Here is a 20,915-nt window from a genome sequence, read left to right as displayed (position 1 = left end):
TTTTCATCTCTGTAGAGCTGTTTTTGACAACAAATGACTTTAGTAAAGATCTACTATTACTCTGAAATATTTATCCCTCTTCCATCTGTAGGTAATGAATTAATGAGATCTATTTGGAATCCTGTCCTAGATACATCTTTTTCTATTGGCTCTTCTGGTTTTATCATCAGTATGTGCCATTGTTAGTGCATGTAGTGAATTTTACCAATATTTGAGTGAGTGTCTTCTAGGTCTTGTCACCATTCTATAAGCCTAGCATTTCTAGAGTGGCAAAATCTATGCCATTTACATTATAATTTTGATATTAGGATGAAATTCGAGCCTCTCCTAAAATTACAATTCTGTCAGGGCTGTGCCTGTGTGTTCTCCCAGTGTAATTAATGACCTGGGAAGGTTAGGAACTTCCCAGCTGGTCTGTGCAGACCTGAGATGAGGTGGGCTGTTTTATGACAGTGAACTGACTTGAGATAAGGCAATTTTACTTGTCTTCAAATCCAGAACACTTGCAAGACATTTGAAGGCTGCATGTTTTCTTCCTGAACACTGCCATCTGCCAAAAAATATGGGAGATTAGCGAGCTGAGTAGCTCTCTAGTATCATTGCAGTGAGCTGCCTGGATCAGGCATTGCTTCATGTTCATCTGACAGCTCCTACTGTCTAGTCCATTCAGCCAGCTCTTGCCTGATGGTACTGGTGGAAACCTGTCCTGGTTTAAAAGACAGGTATCCACCAAGGAAGGCAGGAACCTTCCTGGAATGGAAAAGATGACTCCCTCCCTCCGAACTACTGTAACTTTGAAATTATGGGGCTTTCAGGCAAAGATATTGGAAAAGGAATTACAGTTCTTTACTAGAAGATATATATGTGTGTATATATGTATACGAAACAGAAAAAAACAGCAAAAGCAGCAGTGCAGTTACAAACGGCAGACTTTGATGTTGGCTCCTGGTGAGGCAGAGGAGCTGCAGTAACTTCCTGGCGGCTCCAGGGGCCGCTGTTGGCTCTCGGCAGGGCAGAGGCGCTGCGACGGCTCCCCGTTGGTCAGGAGCGCTCTCACATGGGCTTGGCAACCTCCTGAGGTGGTGGGGGTAGCTCCTGCGAGGGGAAAGACGGGATATGGCTTCCTTTGCAAAAAAATTTTTCTCCTTACCACTTCAGACGTCAAGATAAACTGTAGCAATGCCCCCGGAGCAGCCAAACTCCCTCTGTAACATATATGACCGTTCTCCTCCACCACTGAGCCGAAAAGAGGAGAGGCCAGCCCCCAAACCCCAACTAAGTCTCGGTTAGCCCAAACACGTCTAGTGGCATTATACTACAATTACTGAAAACTTACGCCCCCCCCCTCCCCCACCCCGCCAGCCAGAGAACTCACTTCCTAGCCAAAACTCCCAAACTCTAGTTCCCCTGACCGAGCTATTACGGTGCTATGTGAGAGTGATTGGCCATTGTTTTGTTTCTTAATTACCCCCTGGAGAACACCCTCCCCTCACAGCGTCTTTGTTTCAGGTAACAGATGGGAGAAAATTCCCTGAAAAACCCAAACCCACAACAGCACCCCAAGCAGTTAATGATCTTTCAATTACCAACATTTTTCAAACCATATTTTGCCCATTTTTTCCACCACTAGTGAAGTCCGTATCTCAGAGCAGGCCATATAGCCCATCCACCACAATACCATTTCAAATTCTAACCTCTAGCTCCTGCCTTGTACTGGAGATGGTGGCCTTTCTCTGGTGCTCTGGTAATTTCGTATAGATGTCCCACCTGTGTATATGCACCTGCATGAAATTAATCAAAAGGTCATTCTTTCCCACTTCCTTTAGTTTCACACTTTTGTGCTGCCCTGAAGATTCATGCTCCCAGTGTAATCTTGTTTTTTATCTGGTCCAGGTCAGACATCTGAATGTTCAATGGTCTAAGAATCCCTTTGGATATTGAATTCTGCCTGAAAGTGTTGTAACTTAGACACCAATTACAGCCTTTTGCAGCAGACACACACTGTTGAGCCTGTTATTGCTGGTTCTGTTCCTTAAACACTGTATGCTGGTCCTACAGATCTTAAATTTTGATTTATCATTGAGGTGGCAGTCATTCAATATTTTCTGTTTTGGAGATCTCAGAGCTGAACAAGCTGACTTGGCAATGAGGGAGTGCTTCAGGATGCAAGTATGCAAGGTGCTGGTTGTCAGGGCATTAGTAATAAGAAATGTTGACACTGCTATCAAACTGTGGCAAATGATGTCTGCCTGCTGCTTTTTGCATAATAGACTACACCTCTGAAATTCAGATGTATATGAGTTTTCCTCTGGTTCTGCAAGTTTGGTGAAGTTAATATTGTGACACTTGTCAGACAAATAACTTCATCAGCTCACTTTACCATGTTATTCCTTTGTCCTTAGAAGTTGTTGGGTGGCAAGAGAGGGAAGTGTGATTTTTCAGCTGCACAGACCTGATTAAAAAACTTGCGGTAAAATTAATGCAGAAGATGCAGTAAGTCCAAAACATAAGCCCTGAGGTTTATTTGCACTCCTTCCCCCAACTCTAGCAATACCACTGTGTGTTTGTGTGTGTGTGTGTGTGTGTGTGTGTGTGTGTGTATGTGTGCATGTGCACATATGTGAAGAAACAGTTTTCCTGACGCACTGTTCCCTTTGCAGTCCAAGATGTTTATTTCTTTGCCCATCCATTCTTCTGTATTGCCTTGTCTCTGCTGAAATCATTCAGGTTTTTAGGATGAGGTTATCTGATAGCTTGGTTGCACATAGCATATTGTAGTGCCAGTCTCAGGGATATCAGTTGGACAAGGATCAGACGTACCTTATTACTACTGGTGTCAGGCAATCTGGAGAAAGCATAAACTATTGCCAATGATCCTGATGCTCAGGCTAAGTGTTTTCACTAAATTACCTCTTCCAGCTCACAGATGCCTTGATGTCTCTAGGTACTTAAGAAAGAGCTTTTTCAGAGTGATTCAGATTTTAGGAACTCCAATTCACATTTGGAACTCCCTGCACACTGCACTGGGAGTCTCAGGGGTTCTCGTTTGGGCAACTCAGCCAAGTGCCTGAAATTAGATGGTGTAGATTCATCCTGTGTTTCTAAAGAGAATAATGCATTTTCTCTGAGTTGCAGAGCTGCTTGAAATAGTCATGGTGAAGTCCAAGCTCAAAATAATATTACAATTTTCTTTTCCTTTCCTGTGCCTGGTATTTACTGGATGCATTTGGATTTTCACCCATGGTGTGAAGTCACTTTAAATAGCACAAGACCTATATTTATTGGAAAATATCAAATACTATAAACCAAGAAAATACTCCAGCAAACTGGAGATTATTCCTTTTTTCAGCTTGTGTCAAGGGAGAAAATGGTAAAGCCCAAAGCAAGCAGAAAACATGAGAACAGCTGTTGTTAAACAGCTTTTATAATAAAGTCATATTTCCCTCTTGTTGCCATGCCTACAAAAACCCTTACATGCAGTGAATATTCCTGACAATGACAACCTCTGATAATATCAGCACAACATGCTGATGGAGTGCTTCTAGGAAACACTAAAATCTTTCAGGGAATAATAGGATCTTTCCGTAAACAACCTGCAATAGCTAAGTTCATTGTTGATTGAGAGAACTATACCAAACACCTCAGGGGATTTCAGCTGAATTTCTTTTCTGAAGCTGGAAATTTTCTTAAAAGATTTACCAATTTTTCCTGCATCATACCCAGTTTCTTAACTCTTCTTTGGGATAATAAATGTTTGCAGACAACGTAGACATTAGTGCTGGGAAAGCCTTCTAAAACTTCTCTGAAAAATATATGCTTGTAAAAATTATTCAATTGAAGTGTTTGGAAATTCAGTGGTGAAATCAATAATTTCGAAGACAGGAGCTTCCTGGAGCTTCTGGGATCTCTCTCACTGGAATCCACAGTCTCAAGCATTCCTTACCACTACAAATCCTGCATGCTGAGGATGCCTCTGCCACCCATGTGACCATTCCACACCTTTGAATTCATAGACAGAAGTCTTCAGAATTAGTATTATTAGGCTAAAGAGCAACATTATAATGAGAAGGAGAAATGTTCAAGGCAAACAGTAGCAGGAAATGTTCATGCAATATGTGGTTAAGCTATGGACCTCTCTGATGGAGGATGCTGAGGGTGCTAAATCCTTATCTGATTAAACAGAAAACTTTGGACTGTTTAGATACATATAATACACAGATGGTGCATGAGGCACCCAAACTCATGGTGATTGGATACCAAGTGTCACCACAGTCTGCCTTGTTCTTAATAATTTTTAACATCTTTATAATTTTTTTAGCATTTGCTTTTAGGCACTGATGGAGACATGATATAGAGTAGGGTATAGGACACTGTTTTTAATGGACCTTTGGACTTATCCAGGATGGTTGTATTTGTTTTTTCTTAATTTTTAAAGTCAAGTTGTCCATTGATTTAGGATACCAGAGACATTTCTAAAAAGATAAGAAATCAGAGATCCTAATTCTGATGACTTAAGTGATTGGCACTACAAAAGTCATATGGGTATCTGAGACCTAAATTTATCACTGCTCCTGTGAAATTTGCTTGTGTTAGGAACTGAGTAAAGAGGAGCAGAGGTATGAAGAACCAGGATGATAGAACTTCAGTTCACTGAAGTGAGTGGGAATTTTACCCTTGACATTTGTGGAGCTAGGATTTTATTTAATGCTCTCATTTTCCATTTCTCACACTACATGACCCAGGGGATACAGGACTGAAAGAACAAATTATGCCTTTAGTTAATACAAAGTATTTCTCCGTGCAACTGATTTTAAAATTACATTTGGAAAATGTGAAATGCAATTAAAAATCTTTCAGTCTTGGTTAGGTTAATTTACATAAATGGTATGCCTTTTAATACTGAAGGGCAGAAAACAACTGCTTAGAGTTAGGAAGTGTTTCCTATTTATCATAGGTAGCTGTAGGGCAAGAAAGCAAAGGAGGTTTAGTAAAAGGAAAACAGACCTCTTGGTTAAAGATAGGAAGCTTATTCCGCGGAGCTAGGGATAAGATGTAACAAAGTTTCTAAAATGTAAAAGATAGAACCACCAGAGTTTGCAAAACTGCAACAATAATGCTTGTTCTGGAAAAAATATTCTCATGCTGTAATCATTTATTCTATTGGCTGTCTAGAGCAGTGTTGTTTTAACCTGATGGCAAAAATATTTTAAAAATGGTATGCTTTTCTAATAATTGTTCTTGGCCATATCATTGTCTGGGGACTGTGCTTTTTGCACCGATACACCACAGGTGGCTGTTTTTTCTCCACTTTCTCTAGCGAGTATTTTGGAGAATAACACACTTGGATGGATATTTGGCTTAATTTGAGATGATCTTTGGTTAAAATAGACTTCTTGAACACATGCAAACTGTTCAACACATAGGAAAGTAAAGGAAAATATCTAAGTAACTGCTATTTTATGGGTTGCCAATTAAAATTATCATGTATACTGTGGTCTTTTTACAGCAATAATAATAAATATTTTCAATTCCCACTGTGCTTTTTTACCTCAAAAGATGTTCAGGTGATTTGCAAATGGCATACGTGTATTGCTCTACATGGCAGTGAACTGCAGGCACAGGAAGTGCCTGGTGATCTGTATTGGTACTTCCTGGCAGTGGAAGGTAAAAAAATGTGTTATACCGTGAATGAATGCGTAGGAATTGTTCGGGAAAGCAGGATGTAAATGGAGACTTGAAGTCTAGCCAAGAGCTGAACAGCAAAATGCAAAGAATCAGATAGAATCAGGTATCAAGTTTCTGATATTATTTAGTAATACTTTGAGCAGCTGGATTAACCTTTTAGCTAGAGATGGGAAGAAACTGTTTTCTGCTTGACAACTTGAAGGTCAAAACCTTTCTCAATGTGATTACATCTGCAGTTTTGAATGGAGAGAGCATCCTTCTGCAATCAGCCAGTTAACAACCCTCTCCAACCATATAGAAAATCTGGCTTCTAAACTTATTTAATAATTTTACCCTCCTAAATAACTGTCTTTATGCGTTGTGGGGCAAATGTTCACTTTGACCTAAATGAGCTCATCAAAGTACTACTATTTTTGGAATTAGTATTATTTGGGCCTTGAACAATGTATTGTAAGGCACCCCCAGTGTGTGCAGCCACTGAAAGGTTAGTTTATTTTCTCTCTGGCAGTCTGGACAAAGTGGCCAAAACAGCAGTGAAGAAGCTCAGAAATGAGCAGCACAGTGGTAGCTTGGTGATCTGGATACTCTCTTGAGAAGACAAATGCTAATATAATTCTCCTGCTTCCTACATGAGTACGTGATCCAAGCCAAGGCAGAAGCAGGACTGTCTCTACCTGCCTTCTTTTGGAAGAACATTTCTCCTTGGATTTGGAAACTTGAATGAAACTTCATCAAATCATCACTGCTATTTCCCACAGTTTTTCTTTAAGAAAAAATGTTTTGTGCCTTAAGGAAAAAAATGGTGTCAGCAAATAATTAAATTTAACCCCCCCCAAACCTGATAATTCCAAAATGGTTTTGAACTGTCATGGTTCCTTACCTTTCATTTAGGTAATATTTAACTTTGTGTTTTCTAAATATAGTGTGAATCATTCTCTTTGCTTTTGCTGTCTTAGGAAGAACATTGGTGCTTATATGATATATGTAACTAGTGACAGACAAAATAATTCCATAGAAATACTTTATACTTGGATTATTTTCCTACATAGTTTTGGTGAGGCAACTACATGATGGGTTTCAGTAAACTGCATGAGCAGTCTTCATTGTAGTGGTATGAAGTGTCTATAAAGAGCAGGAACTCTTTTAAATTCTGGAACAATTGCCTATCCTTTTGATGTAAAAAATAATTGCAGGTGCAAGTGCCGGCAATGTTATATGTAAATAATTTTTTTTTGTTTCAAAAGAATGACATGTTAAAAAAGCCCAACAAACCCTCACTGGTAGGAGCTGTTTACTTAATGAACTTGTCTTCTATTATTGAACATCCAAATAAATAATAAAAAAAAACCTAACAAAAAAGCTCTAAAGCTCTATTAGGCTGAGGCACTCCACTGTGGTAGACCTAAGTGGAATTAAAATTAACTGCTGGAGTTCAGTAGTGATTCTCTTCCATCCTTTGAAGAGATGGGATTTAAATATGCAGTATTTCTATCTGAATAGAATATCTTAGGCTTTTGTTGGGAAACCAAAGTAGGGCTGATGTTTATACCTTTACACCTTAAAGATGACCACATTTGCTGATATTTTGTAAACCTTTTGGTCTGCATTGAGCAAGCTTTCAGTAAACTGTGTCCTGGCTATTATTTTGATGTTAGTCTTCATGAAACTTAGTGTTTCCAAGTGGTTTTCATCCAAACCAATGCAAAACTTGATGCATTTATGTGGAATTTCCATTTATTCTTGGGAACATAAAAAATTGTTACACTTCAATTTCACATTTATAATTTTAACACATATTACAAGAAAAAGAAAGAATTGCACTGATTCACGTGTACTGGAATCATTAAGATGCTGACACGGTTTTCTTAGATCCTTACTCCTAAAACTTCAGCTTGCTGCTGGCCTTTTGTGAAAATTTTGCCAGTCTTGACTCTAAATTTTGTCAGTTCTTAGGATAGGGTGATTTGCCTGCCTTTTTCAGAGGATTGCTTGCATGTGCTCTGAGTCGACATTTCTAAACATTACTAGATAAAAAGAAACTGCAGAAATGAGTTTACAAACCATGTGATAAACAATGAGGAGGAAGATTTTGGAAGACTGTTTCGTATGTGTGCATGCAGGTACATTTTGCTCAGCTTATCAACATTACTGCTAAATTACATATTGTTTTCCCATGTTCTTCTTTACTGATAATCCTCATTCTCTGCCCTCAGCTGGATTTCTAGAGACTAGCTGTTTAGATAAGTAGCAGATTATTGATGTTGTAATGTATTTTGGGTTGATCCATTATATCTCCAATTATTAAAATACACTGTTTCTATTTGAAGAGCTGAAATCTGAGCACGATTTGCTTCAAGTCAGAAATCCCCATGAGTAAGATGAGCCAAAAAACTGGTTGCTGCCTAGCAGGGAGTACAAAGAATGTCAGTGGGTAGATAACAGCAAAATCTAACCCTTCATCTTTTTTTTGTGTGTTATCTCCTACAGAGAGATTTGACAGCTACAGCTGGCTTATTGACTTGATATTCTTGCACTAATTGACTGCCAGTTTTGATAGGGGAGCCTCTAACCAGGCTCTGAGCAGGCATGTAGGTAACTTGCCAATGAGAATATTTGGAGGAGGAGAAAATTCTTGGGTGCACGCCTCTCACATTTGGCTCCCTGTAAGAAGATTTGTGAGGTTTGATGTGTGTGCTGCCACAGGCAGATACTCAAGGGCCTCTAAGAGTGAGCTTGAATGCTCTGCTTCCACGAGAAGTGAAAGGCAGCTGCTAAAAGTACAAGCTGGCAGGATCATGACAGACCCAAGTAGCAGAAGGGAAGGATTTAAAAAATGCCGGAGTGTTACATTCAGTATTGATGGCTACAGCTTTACAACTGGTGAGCCTGATTTAATTTGTCTTCTTTCATGTATTATCTCTCTTCTCATTTTTTCCTGTCTTTCTTAGTAGTTCCAGTAAGTACTGGTAAAAGACTGCTTTTGAAAACTGTCATTTGTCCATATATGCCTCTAAAATTTACAGATACTCTGCAATGTTTGCATGCATTGGTTTTGCATTCCATCTTCTGTATTTTCTTCTGCCCAAGTAACTTGCCTTTGATATGCAGCCACTCTACACACTTTTGCTGCGTTTTGAAATGAGTTCACCAGGATTTTTGCAGTACTTGTTTTTTGGAACCTTACCTTAGGAAATCCTGAACTCCAGGATTGCAGGTTTCCAGCTTGCTAGCTGCATTTCCTTCCTATGAGCTCAGAATGTCACTCTTGGGAGCCTTGGCTTTCTTTGCAATATTTTATTGTTTACTTCGCCAGTGTTTTCAAATTCTATAACCTTTTGTCATATCTCAGTTTGCATGAAGGTATATATGTAACCATTATCAAACACAGGAAGCAAAATTGCTGGGACAATGAGAAATGGGAGGAAAGATTAGGAACTTTAAGATGGATTGCTGTAGTTGTTTGAAGAGTGCTGTTTCATGTTTCTGTTTGCTGGCTTAGGGAAAAGTGAGGCTTCTCAAAGTGACAGGGCTTTTTCCAGTAGAAATATTGGATACAAATCTGAGGATTCTCTGAGCGGACTGCTTTGCTGGGATTGCTTATCTTACCATGGTATGTGTATATATATGTTCTCCTATACAAATCCCTATAGATGTTAGAAGCAAAGGAAGCTTACATACCATTTAAATTTTTACATTAAATACAAATTAAATATATGGATAATTTACTTGTAATAATCAATACAAATTCCTGTTGAATACATTCAAGAAGACAGAAGTTCCACTTCCTTGCTATTGTGAAATCAGGAAAGATTTTCCAGGATAATATTGACATAATTGGGTCAGAATTTCATCCAATGGATAGACACAAGCTTTTATGGGTGTGGAAGGACATACCTGTTTATTCGTCCAATTTATGGAGAATTTGTTTTGCAGTCATTAACATCATGCAAACATTCAGTTTGCTGAAAAAAATTAGAGATGAATATATGTATTTCATTAAAATATCTTTGCATAGTTAAGATATTAGTGGAAGAACATTTTCTTTTTTCTTTGTTGTTGTTGTTGTTTTGTTGTTTTTTTTTTAATTCAGGAACCAACCAACAGGATTGCTGGGTTTTTTGCTCTGCTGTCTTTGTGGCTACTCACATTCACAAGAAAACCAGACCAACTTTAGCATAGTATCACTCAGGGTTTACAACTGAAGGTTGTCTTGAGTAACAAAAAATGCTACTGTATTTCATATCTATCCATGCCCAAAAATTGTTACTGTCTTTTTAAGGTTCAGTGACATGGCTGGAACTGGAATCACAGGGCAGGCAGGTGTGGTACCCTTTAAAATGTTGGAGCATGCAGGCAGAGTCCCAGTTTTCCCTTTTTGGCTTGCTTTCTCATCTCTTGTTTCACTTGTTTCTTGGCTTTTGCCTTAAAGCTGAGGTACCATGGGCAGAGACTTCCCTTTTCTGTTCTGTTTCATGTGGCAGCATTTTGCTTAAGGCAGAGGTTATTTTGGGGGGGGGAGGGGGGGGGAGACGGTTCTGTACTTGCAAGAGTAGCCACCCAGAAAAACTGCATTTCTGCAATCACAACCTGTCCCAGAGTGAATTTAGCAAACTCTATTGACAGTGCAAAGCTTGAGCTGGTCCCTAGGACCAGGCTATCCTGTGGGGATGCCAGGATACCCTTTCTCTCCACCTGCAACACACCAGTGGCTCAGAGGACAGCAGCACCAACACTGGCCGAGTCCAGCAGGTGGCAGAAGGAAGTGGCGGGTGGTGGAGCTGACCCCACATATGCTGGCAATTCCCATCTGCCGCTAGAACTGCTTTGTAAGCTCATACCTTCCCAGGAAGGTTTGCTGCCATCCTTTCCCCGTGTCTCCCAGACCATGCAGTTGCCTGCAAAGGCTGTCACCTTGGTCAGATGCCATTTTCGCTTTGTCTCCCTACATGTGGTTGCCTGTGATTAGTGCCATATTGAAAGGGGTATTTCCACCATTTTGGATTTCTCTTCATTCTCAGGAAGTTAGTGAGATTTATCAGTTTTGTATCTAGTGACTATTTACTGTTATTTTTTGACTGTTGTAGTTTTGCTTTCTAGTAAACAGTTATTTTTTCACTTATATTTGCTTGTGTTTAGTTCCTCCTTACTGGTGGAAAGGTGTTGGTTAAAACAAAGGGGAAGAGCTTATTTTAGACTGTTCTCCTTTAATGTGCCTTTAAGCAAGACTCAGTCTTTTTCTGATTCTTAAGAAAGTTGTTGCATTGCAGCTTCTGTGTTATTTCTTTGATGTGTACCTGCATGTGATGCACACAGTGTATTGATTCTATGATCTGTATATTATATAACATTTCTTTTTATATCTGGGCAAGTGTGCATTGTATTGAGTCACATAACTGTAAAAACTTTGTAAACATGCTATGTAGTATTACCAGCACTGTGTGGTAGACAAACTTAAATGATTCATTTATTTGTTAATCATTATACTGAAGAAAATTAATCTATCCAAGAAATCCCACAGCAACATTAGTGTCTCGGGGATGGGCTTAAATGTCCTCTTTTCCATTAGGTGAGAATTCTGTGTTTTGGATCCTGCAGATTTTTAAGAAGTTCTTGGGAAACATTGAGCTGCTGCATCTGCTACTGTAGTATTAGCTGAGAAAGAAGGTTGATATCCTTGAGGTGAAAAGAAATATTAGTTTGAGAGAAAGTATCTTCCCTTTGAGTACAAAATGTATCATAGCATTTGTGAGGCAACATTTGCAAATTGTTGTCCAACTCCGCTCCAGACAAAGTGGGAACACACTGGGAGTTTGGGTAGGTCCATGTCTTGGTTTGAAAGACAGGTGCCTGCTAAGAGAGGTGGAACCCTCCCTTAGAACAGAGAATGTGATTTCCCTTCCCTCTGAATTATTTTAATTTTGAAATCAAGGGTTTTCAGGCAGAGGTATGGGAAAAAGAATAACAGTTCTTTACTAGTATCTACAGCAGAGTAAACAAGCAATAACAAGAATAACAATAACAAATAGAACCAGAGAAAAAAACAGTAACAGATGTCCTTTGAGCTGGTGAGCACTTTCCTGTGTGGTGTAATTACGGTTGCAAGCAGCAGGGGCGCTGTTGAGCTCATGGCCAGGCAGGGCAGTTGCAATGACTGCCGAGCGGCTGCAGGTGGCGCTGTGGCACAGGGTCAGGTCAGCCTCACACAGCTGGTAATGGCGGACGGGCTGAGAAGCATGCAGGCAGCTCGGGGCAGCAAAGCGGGGCGGCAGGGGCGGGGGGGCTGGCTCTCCCAGGCTGGCCAGTGAGGTGACAGGGACTGTGCAGTCAGAGCAGACGCCGCGGTCTTGTGTGGCGAAAGTGGGGCGGGCGGCAGGGACAGCTGGACTCCCCCGCTGCTGCTGTGAAAAACACAGCCGGGAAAATGTGCACTCCCAGTGGGAAAGAGGTTGAATCAAAGCTCACCCAGCCAGAAGGAGAAGACAGAACACAGCTGGATCTCCCGTGGTCTCAGCCAGAAGCAAAGAGCAGTCCCTTTCCTCCCGGTGTCCCAGGAACGAGTGCCAGTCCCAAACGGCCGGCTGCCTCTTTCCCTTGCCCCACCTAGCACACTCTTTTGTCTTTTACAAAAGAATTGATGGCTCTAATCACCCAGCTATTTGTTGCTTAGTAACAGGGATGGAGAAAAAAATTCCGATGCCCCCAACCTCTGACAGTCCATGATGAAATATCTGTACTATTAGAAGGGAAGCATGGCTCTTATCTGCACTATCATCACCTCCAACTGCATGGTTGAGAGTACCTGGAGAAGGATGTTTGGTCATTCCATTGCTTCTTTTGCTGGACTTGGCAGTGTACAGTTTGCAAGCAGTCTCAACGATCTCAAAAGTCTTTTCCAACCTAAATGACATTATGAAGAGGAAATATTTTGGATTGTTTCACATTTATACTAACTACTAAGAAATGTATGATCTTCACAGTGTTTTGAAAACTGATTACTGACAATGAGATTTAATGAAAATTTTAATGAAAATTAATGAAAGACCTGAGCCTAACATTGAACATGAAAGCACGAGGGCAAAGAAGAAACCTGGTGCAAGAGCTGCTTGCTAATGGCTTGCAGTTACATACCCTGATGTCTCTGGTGTTGGCCAGCATCTGGTCACAGAGCAGAAGAACCTATAGAAGCTTCTCAAAGGCTCTAACTTTCACCTTGGCTGCTCACCACACTGGTGCTGGGATGCAAGAGCTATTGAAACTCCACACTTCACAAGGACTTTACAGATTCCTGCAGAAGAGATGGATGTACCATACCAGAAAGGCAAATGTATGCTACATAGCTTTCTTCTATATGAAGAAACAAAGTAATTACAAATCCTTTTCCTCTAGATAAAATTGTTTTGGCAGAGACTCTAAGGAGGATTGAGGTATACTGGCCCACCAAGGATTTTGAATATTCCACTTTTATGGCCTTGCACTGGTAGTTGATGTAAAGGGTCTATGTTTAAGCCACAGAGTGACTCATTTAGTGGGACTGTTCAAGAGCAGGAATCATGCAATTCAGTTTGCTTTAGAAAGCTTAAACTATCTCAGATAAAGCCTTCAAGATCTTTATTTGACATGTTTTACGCCACCAAATTTCAGAGTACATGAAGCTTTATATACAAAAGATACTGTATTTGAGCTCTTGTTTGACTTTGGCTAAGTTTTCCTTCACTAAAACAAAACAGAGGGGAAAATAACGCCCTTTTTTCCCCCTGTGGATTGTCTCATCACTGCTTTGCAAATTAGAGGCTATTAACTCAGAATGCCAGTAAGTACTATTTCCTGTTGCCATTGACTTACTAAAGGTTGGTGCACTGTCTTTAAACCTGGGAAAATGATAAACACAAATATTAACAAGAAGATATTTTCCTTCTCCATCTATTGCATTTATATGATGAAGAGCTTAACTTCAGTAAAACTTCAGCTCTTGTTTTTTATATCCATAAGCATCTGGCAACACTGTCTTATCCAATGTATGAAATAATTTTTTATAAATAGATTTATAGAATGAAATGAAGTGGTGAGGAATTCTGCTGTAACTTAGGTGTTGTTGGAGAGGAAGGATATGGCACTTAGTCTAGCTCACAGCAGTTCCTTATCTATCTTGTAGGTACCTTTCTTTATGAAAACACTGTCTCTATTTTGCACTTAAAAGCTTTTCCTCCAAATACTACGGAAGCTCTGAGTTTTGTTTTGTGGTGATTTTGAGCCCTTTTCGGAAAGAATTATTTTAAAACGTGGTTTTCTTCATGTTGCTAGGGTTTTCTCAAGTTGCAGTTCCCTACTTGAAACCCATTTCAATATCTATTTCAATGTTAAAAGTAGAACAGCCCTGACAGATAACTAGAAGCACCTTTTTGTCAAGGATACCTTTGAAAACCCACAAACAAGGCAGGTGTCAGGAGAAGACACCTGCAGGCACACACACTGCATTTTTGTGAAGATTTACATCCGTTCTGCTCTCAGTTGCTTACAATAAAGATGTCATTTTGAATGAAAGCACAGCATAATTAAAAGGTGCTGACAAATCTCTTGTTTATTTTGCATATGTGTCACAGCTTTCAAACTTCAAAAGAAATCTGGGGGAAATGTCTGTCTGTGTGGTCTGTCCACTTTCAACAAGAGAGGGAGGTATCTCTGCCTGCACACACCCAGTGTCCTTGGCCAAAAATGTGAACAAAGAATGCCTAGCCACCACTCCTTTTGTGGGTTGTAGCTTCTACTTGTCTTTGTACCTAAACTCTATAATTTTCTTTGTTGACATAAATCAAAAGATTCAAAAAACAATAGAACTCCAAAAACTATGGTGTTTTAAAATTTTCCTTTACTCTCCTGATAAACCTTAATGAGAGTATTTTTTCACAGTAAGCTCTGATAGCAAACACTGTTGATTTCTGTGTAAACAGTGTAGTAAAGCTTGTAATGGGAAAATATGAGTTTATCAATATAATACAAATACTAAGCTTGTAATAGGATGTGAGTTTCTAAATGTAATTTAAGGTGTTCTGATGTAGTTGTAAGACTATAAAGAATTAAAATTAACTTCCAGCACAGCCCTAACCCCCATGCTGGCAGCAAACAGACTGTGGAATAGAGCTCTAACGTTATATGAGTGTTTTTTGTCCCTTCATTTCAGATTTGTATTTTAATTTTAACCAGTTTTGTCTCTTTCTGCTCTGTCTGAAAAGACATCTGAAAGATATCTGCATATATTGGCATGCTTATGGGTGAGTTAGTCAGCTGTGCCTCTGTGTGGGGTAGACGGTCGCTGCCACAGTGATGGGCAATAGGAATTCTGGCTGTTGGTACTTAAACAGTAGCAGATTTTAGAAAAGTGACAGTGGTCCCACACTGAAACAGGCTGTTCAGGGAGGTTGTGGAAGCCCCAACCCTGGCAGTGTTCAAAGCCAGGTTGGATAGGGCCTTGAGTAACCTTGTCTAGCGGCATGTGTCCCTGCCCATAGCAGGGGAGTTTGGGACTACATGATTTTTAAGGCCCATTTCAGTGCCTATGAGTCTATGATTCTATAGTTATTTTATGGCACCTACAGGGTATTGATATTAAACTTACATATTTGATTTTGCTGGGGTGGACTGCTGTAAGCTAAGTAAAAAGTCTTTGAAAAGACTAGAGAGAGTTCTTATAGTCTGTGTGGCAGTGTGGCAAAAAGTCTGTCAAAGTTTTTATGGAGCTCTGCCCATTTGCCTCTGTGGATGTTCTGCCTTATAGCCATTACCTGGTTTTCACATCTGCACTCTGCTGCCTGTATCTTGTCATCCAGAAACACAGCATTTGGAGTTATTCCCTTATCTGTCAGTTGTTTTGAGTGGTTACCAGGCAGAGCTACACAACATGCTCAGCAGCAGCTCACAAAAGATTGCAGGTTCCTCTGACAGGGTGACATCAAAAGTGCTATTTCCTTCCCTCCCCTCTATTTTATATTTCAGGGAAGCTGCTAAAAGTAGAACTTTTGCTGTATGTTTTGATTTGTGTGAATGGACATCCCCATTCTCTGAAGCTGAGTTTTATACATGGCAAAATAACCTTCAGAGCTCTGGTAAGAAGAGATGTTAATGGCTAAACCCACTATCACTGCTGTGAGGAAGTGTTCCTTTAATTAATTTCTGATTTTTTTTTTTTTTTGTAAGAATGCCGAATTACATGTGTCAAGGTTTTGGCGCTTGGTCACCTCTGGATCTAGATGCAGGACTAATGTCACCAAATGGTCTAAATTCCTCAATGTGTTCGGAATAAGATTCACAAATGTGAAGTAGCTATGAAAACTGGGCTTGTGGGGCAGCGGAGGCTCAAACACAAGGTGCAAATAGGGCAGAAATTGGAGACACCTGGCTGGAGATGAAGACAATTATTCTCTTTGTGCTGGATCCTAGAGCAAGAGTTTGTCCCTTATCTATCTTACGTGAGAAAAGAAATGCAGTCAGGCCTCTTTTACAGACAACAAATTATGGTTGCTCCTTACAAGGAGGGGGCCCATTTTTCTATGGTGAGAAATAATGTTGCCTTTGCTATTTTTGCTCTCTGGTCTTTGGCCAACTATTTCTGCTGCCAGTGACTTCTCAATTAATGCAAAGATATTAATTTCAAAATTCATATTTTCTAGAATTCTTAAATTAAAAAAAAAAAGAGACATGGACTCTTCTGTGCCTTTTGAGCTCAGTGTTAGGCAGACAGACAGCCAGGCCTGCTCCTGAGCAGGCAGGTGCTGACAAGGGAGACCCTTCTCTCAAGACAGTTCCTTCTCCTATGTCAAAAGCCAGAGGTCAGCCTCCTCCTCCTCCGCCTCCTCCTCCTCCTCCTCCTCCTCCTCCTCCTCCTCCTCCTCCTCCTCCTTCCCCTCCTGGGGATCAAAGTCTAGGAGCTTTCAAACTAACTGTCTTTGGGGATTTGTGTTTTTGCTGCAAATTTTTTGTTTCAAATCTCTGTGCTCTACTAATTGGTCTATTGTCTTGATGCAATGTAAATACAAACTTATTTTTCCCATTTCTATAGCTTTGTATGACTAAGAAAGTAAAAGGCTCTGGGACATATCATTCACTTATTTGTGTACTACTGCAAATCAAGAGGCAGAATCCTGACCAGCAGTAAACCTGCATCACTCCGCTGCAGTTGGGAGAGCTGCAATTGTTTAAATGAGCAAAGGCTCTGTCCTGGTCTTTTCCAGTTAAAGCTGCTGTATGGTAGAGAAGGAACTGCCCTACATATAAGGCAGGCAAATCGTTCAGCTTTTCCATGGCTTGCTTGCATGACTTCATCAAGGTTACGCTGATATGATTTTGCTCCCTCTTTCTTCCTGCCAGGTGACAGGGCTTGTATTTAATGAACCTACTGAAACTCAATTCCAAATTTCTAATAGCTATAGGCTTGAAATTTTTAAGACTGAGAACTGAACCCTCATTATTACATCCAACAACTTTGTGCTATGACTGCATGGAAAGTTAGATGTGTGGTGCAGGGAAGGTTGCAGTAATTACTGAACAGATGCACTTAATGAAGTCTCTACTGGCTTCCCAGCTGCTGAATAGAGCGGTTCACTGGAAAAACATGAGTCACTTAGGTCATTATGTCACATCCTCCCTCTTGTTGTCATAGCAGCTGCAATCAGTCCCCTGAAAATTTTCCTTAGGTGCAAATAGCATCTCTTTCCATTAAATGGCAGTGCACGGTTAGTCTCTTGCTGCTGCATGATGCTACATCTTATGTCCGCTGGTTTGGTACCCTTTCCAATGACCCCACTGCTCCTTCAGTGTTGTGCAGAGTGATGAAACCTGTCAAGTGTATTGAGAAAGTGGAGAGGGTAGACAACTTGCTTTGTCAGTACCCCTTAATTCAGTTTCAACTTCAAGTACTTGAGGTAGATTTATTGCCATTGAAGATGAGGATGAGGACACTGGATTCATGTTGCATATTCCTTTTTGTTTTAGTATTAATAGTCAATCATTATTAGGAGTGAAAGCTTTCCAAAATCAAATTTTATTTGTTTCTTCCTCACGTATGTGGGTGGCTGAGGTCCTTGCAGTTCTCCTATACCGCATGCTGATTGTTTTTTATGGACTCACTTTTTCACACTTTTTTTTTCTTTCCATTTTTGGGTCTTGCATTCTTGAACTGTGGTAATGGATCTGATCCCCAAAATTTGTGCTAGTGTTTTCCTCTTTATATTTTATCATTTTCTCTCTTTTATTTTGTACTTTGTGAATGCCAGTGTGATTTAGGTTGAATGGTGTCAACTGAAAACTAAGCTTTCTTACTCTAGTCCACACACACAGCTAATCACATACAGAAAATTTCCAGGGAATTTTTTTTTTATTGCTAGTTCAGGTTGAGCGTATTATTTAACACCTTTGGAAACAGATTTGAAGTAAAGATTACAAATACGTTAACTTTCTCTGAAACTACTTACACTAAATTTTTCCCTGTTTAGAATACTGAGTTTCAATTTTGTTTTTTTTTTTTAAATGGATCCTGAGGTGAAGACAATTTACACATATGAGGCAGACTCCTTTAAGAAAACCTAAAATGAGATTTTCATTCAGGCTGTGATTCTGTTGTTGGACTTCCACACGAAACCTTACAGAAGTAACAGGATTTTCCAAACAAGTAGTCTTCAATTAGCTGCAGGATGAGAAGCTCTATTGCATAGTGATAAAATGTGCTCCATGATTAAATGAGAGTAATTGCTGTTTTGCTCAAATATCAAGTTATTGCAATAGTTATGATCTAGGAAGTAAGCAAATAATGGAAAGGCAAGGAGAAAAAGGACTCTCTGAAATTTATTAGTGCTATAATAAGTTGGTACCAATATATAGGTTCTTCAAGTGCAAAGTACGTTTTCCTCTCCTATTAAAACTGGCATTTTGCAGGATAGGATGTTTATGCTCTATGTGATGTGAATAGCAGAATACTAATGCTATTTATTTGATACTGATTTACTCCCCCACTCCCAAATTTGTAAACATTACCAAATAAGTACACTGTTAATAATCGCTACTTAGCAAGTAATGTAGTCTGAAAAAGGCGTCTTCAGAAGGTACAGACCTTGTTTTGTGGCACTGTACCATATTTTATTAGTCTAGAGGAGGGACATGGTCTTTTCTTCCAGCTGCTGGCCCTTGATTTAAAGACAATCCATATTTTTTCCACCTTGGACCTTACAATAAATTCAGAATTACAGATCTTTCAGGCCAGATAATGTTCTGACTCTTATGCAGCCCTGGTACCTGAAAATATAATTTGGCCTTATGTGGGTATTATTTTTTTTTCAAAACGGTCATATAAGCAAATCTAAAGAATCTCTGTCAAAGTTGAGGAAAAAAACCCAAAACTTTTCTTCCTTGCCAAAATCTGGAATTTAAAAATACAAAGTGATAATCAAAACTGATTTCAATCTGAGTCATAGGGGAGGTGATCTATACAAGAGGGCAGTTGTCTGTGAGCTACTCAGTATATTCATATTCCTCCCTCTGCAGAGAGCTATTGTTGTTAAGACCTTTTAACTGAGCACAGATTTAATCATCTCTGTGTTGCATCTGCAGCACCACTAATATTGAGGCTAAAGGCCTTATACCATCGTCACAGAGATCCCTCAAGGTACAAATACCTTCTGCTGTGCACTTGCAGGCTGGCAGGTAGCTCCTGCTCCACCAAGAGGCCAAAACTGGTTTGTCCTGATGTTTGCCCTGTAGCACACACTCAGCATTCACTGTGGCCTTCTTACCTTTGGAGCTGTTGAAATGACAATGTCTTTAGAAAGACCTAAGGGATTTTTTCCCATCCAGAATCAGTGATGTGCCTAAAAAACCAAGGTGTATGCTGGGAGATGTGGGGGAGATGTAGCATGTATTATTACCTGGTTCAGTCTCCATGATCTCTTACAGTACTACTAAAAATGAACTTCTTGTCACAGGTGTTTAATTTAGTAGCTTTCAGAGGAACAAACCAAACAAAAGTGTTTTTACTTGGCTAATGTTTCACTTTAAAGAGCCATATGTAACTTTTAAATTAAGACTGATACTGTGTTTTAGCCAGTGTCAGTATTTTTGCTCAGGGCCTTCACCAAGAACCTTGGAAGTGCAGTGCAATAAATGGTCTGACTCAAGCCTTGGATCTTTTCTCCTTTTATCACAGATTGAAAGGAAACAGATGTGAAGATTAGTGAACCTTTTAAAGATACAAAATTTAAATTTATGTAGCATTAAGACAAAACTCTCTTCTTTAAAGTGGGAAGACAGCTTTGGGAAAAGAGTGTTATATTATACTGGTCATTACTTTTATAGATGTTGGTTGTTTATGTGAAGTAATACCGGTAATTCTGGCAAGATACTTCCCCTGGCATCTTTCATGTCTGAAGTACATAATTGTTTGGCTATACTTTCTTCAACATGGCGATTTAAAATAATGAGTTAAAAAAGAGTATTTACTTTAAAATGGAGAGTGTTAGTAAATCCTTTTGAATCACAACTGGAGACCAGTTGCTAGAAAGGTGCCTATAAGAAGAGTTGTCTGCTGGTACTTGCTAGCAGATTGCCAGTGGCAGGTAACTGTGAAGCAGCACTTGGTTTCTACATATACCAGAAATTTCTATATACAGTTTAGTCATAGATCTGAAATTCAATTTCTTGAAACAATTATTTTGGATGGCATCATGTCACCAGGCCACCTCTGTTACAAGCTTTAGAAAGTGGACAACCTGAAAAGAAAAACGTCATAGTCCTAACATCTGCACCAGCAGCTTATGAAGTGGTATAGTGTTACTGTGTGGTACGGTTGACTTGTGTTGGCTATTAATGAGAGGGTTATTTACCAGGATTATCTTTTGTAGCTTTGTGCACATGTTGATCTTTATTTTTGAGAAACTCTTCCTATTTGTTCCACCTGGCAGGTGAGCCAAAGCAACATTAAATTTTGCTAATTAAAGATCAGATTTGATTTCACGAGTTGAAAGTGGCAAATCCTGTCTTGTTCTTGGCCTGCTCTCTGAAGCACAGGCAAAAATGTACAGAGTCTGTTAATATCCTGGTTTTAAGGTTATGGAGTGCTCCAGCACAGGATTTATTACTCAGGCATTTGGACTTCTGAATGGAATCCTAAAATAGCTCTTAAAGTCCATTATATCTGATCCCAAAGCTGCTTAAAATGCACGTGAAGGGTTCATGCACTTGACATAAAG

Source organism: Lichenostomus cassidix, chromosome 2 (genome assembly GCF_008360975.1).
Source record: "Lichenostomus cassidix isolate B80296 chromosome 2, HeHo_3.0, whole genome shotgun sequence".
In the NCBI taxonomy this organism is placed as follows: Eukaryota; Metazoa; Chordata; class Aves; order Passeriformes; family Meliphagidae; genus Lichenostomus; species Lichenostomus cassidix.
Note: the sequence above shows the minus strand (reverse complement) of the source record.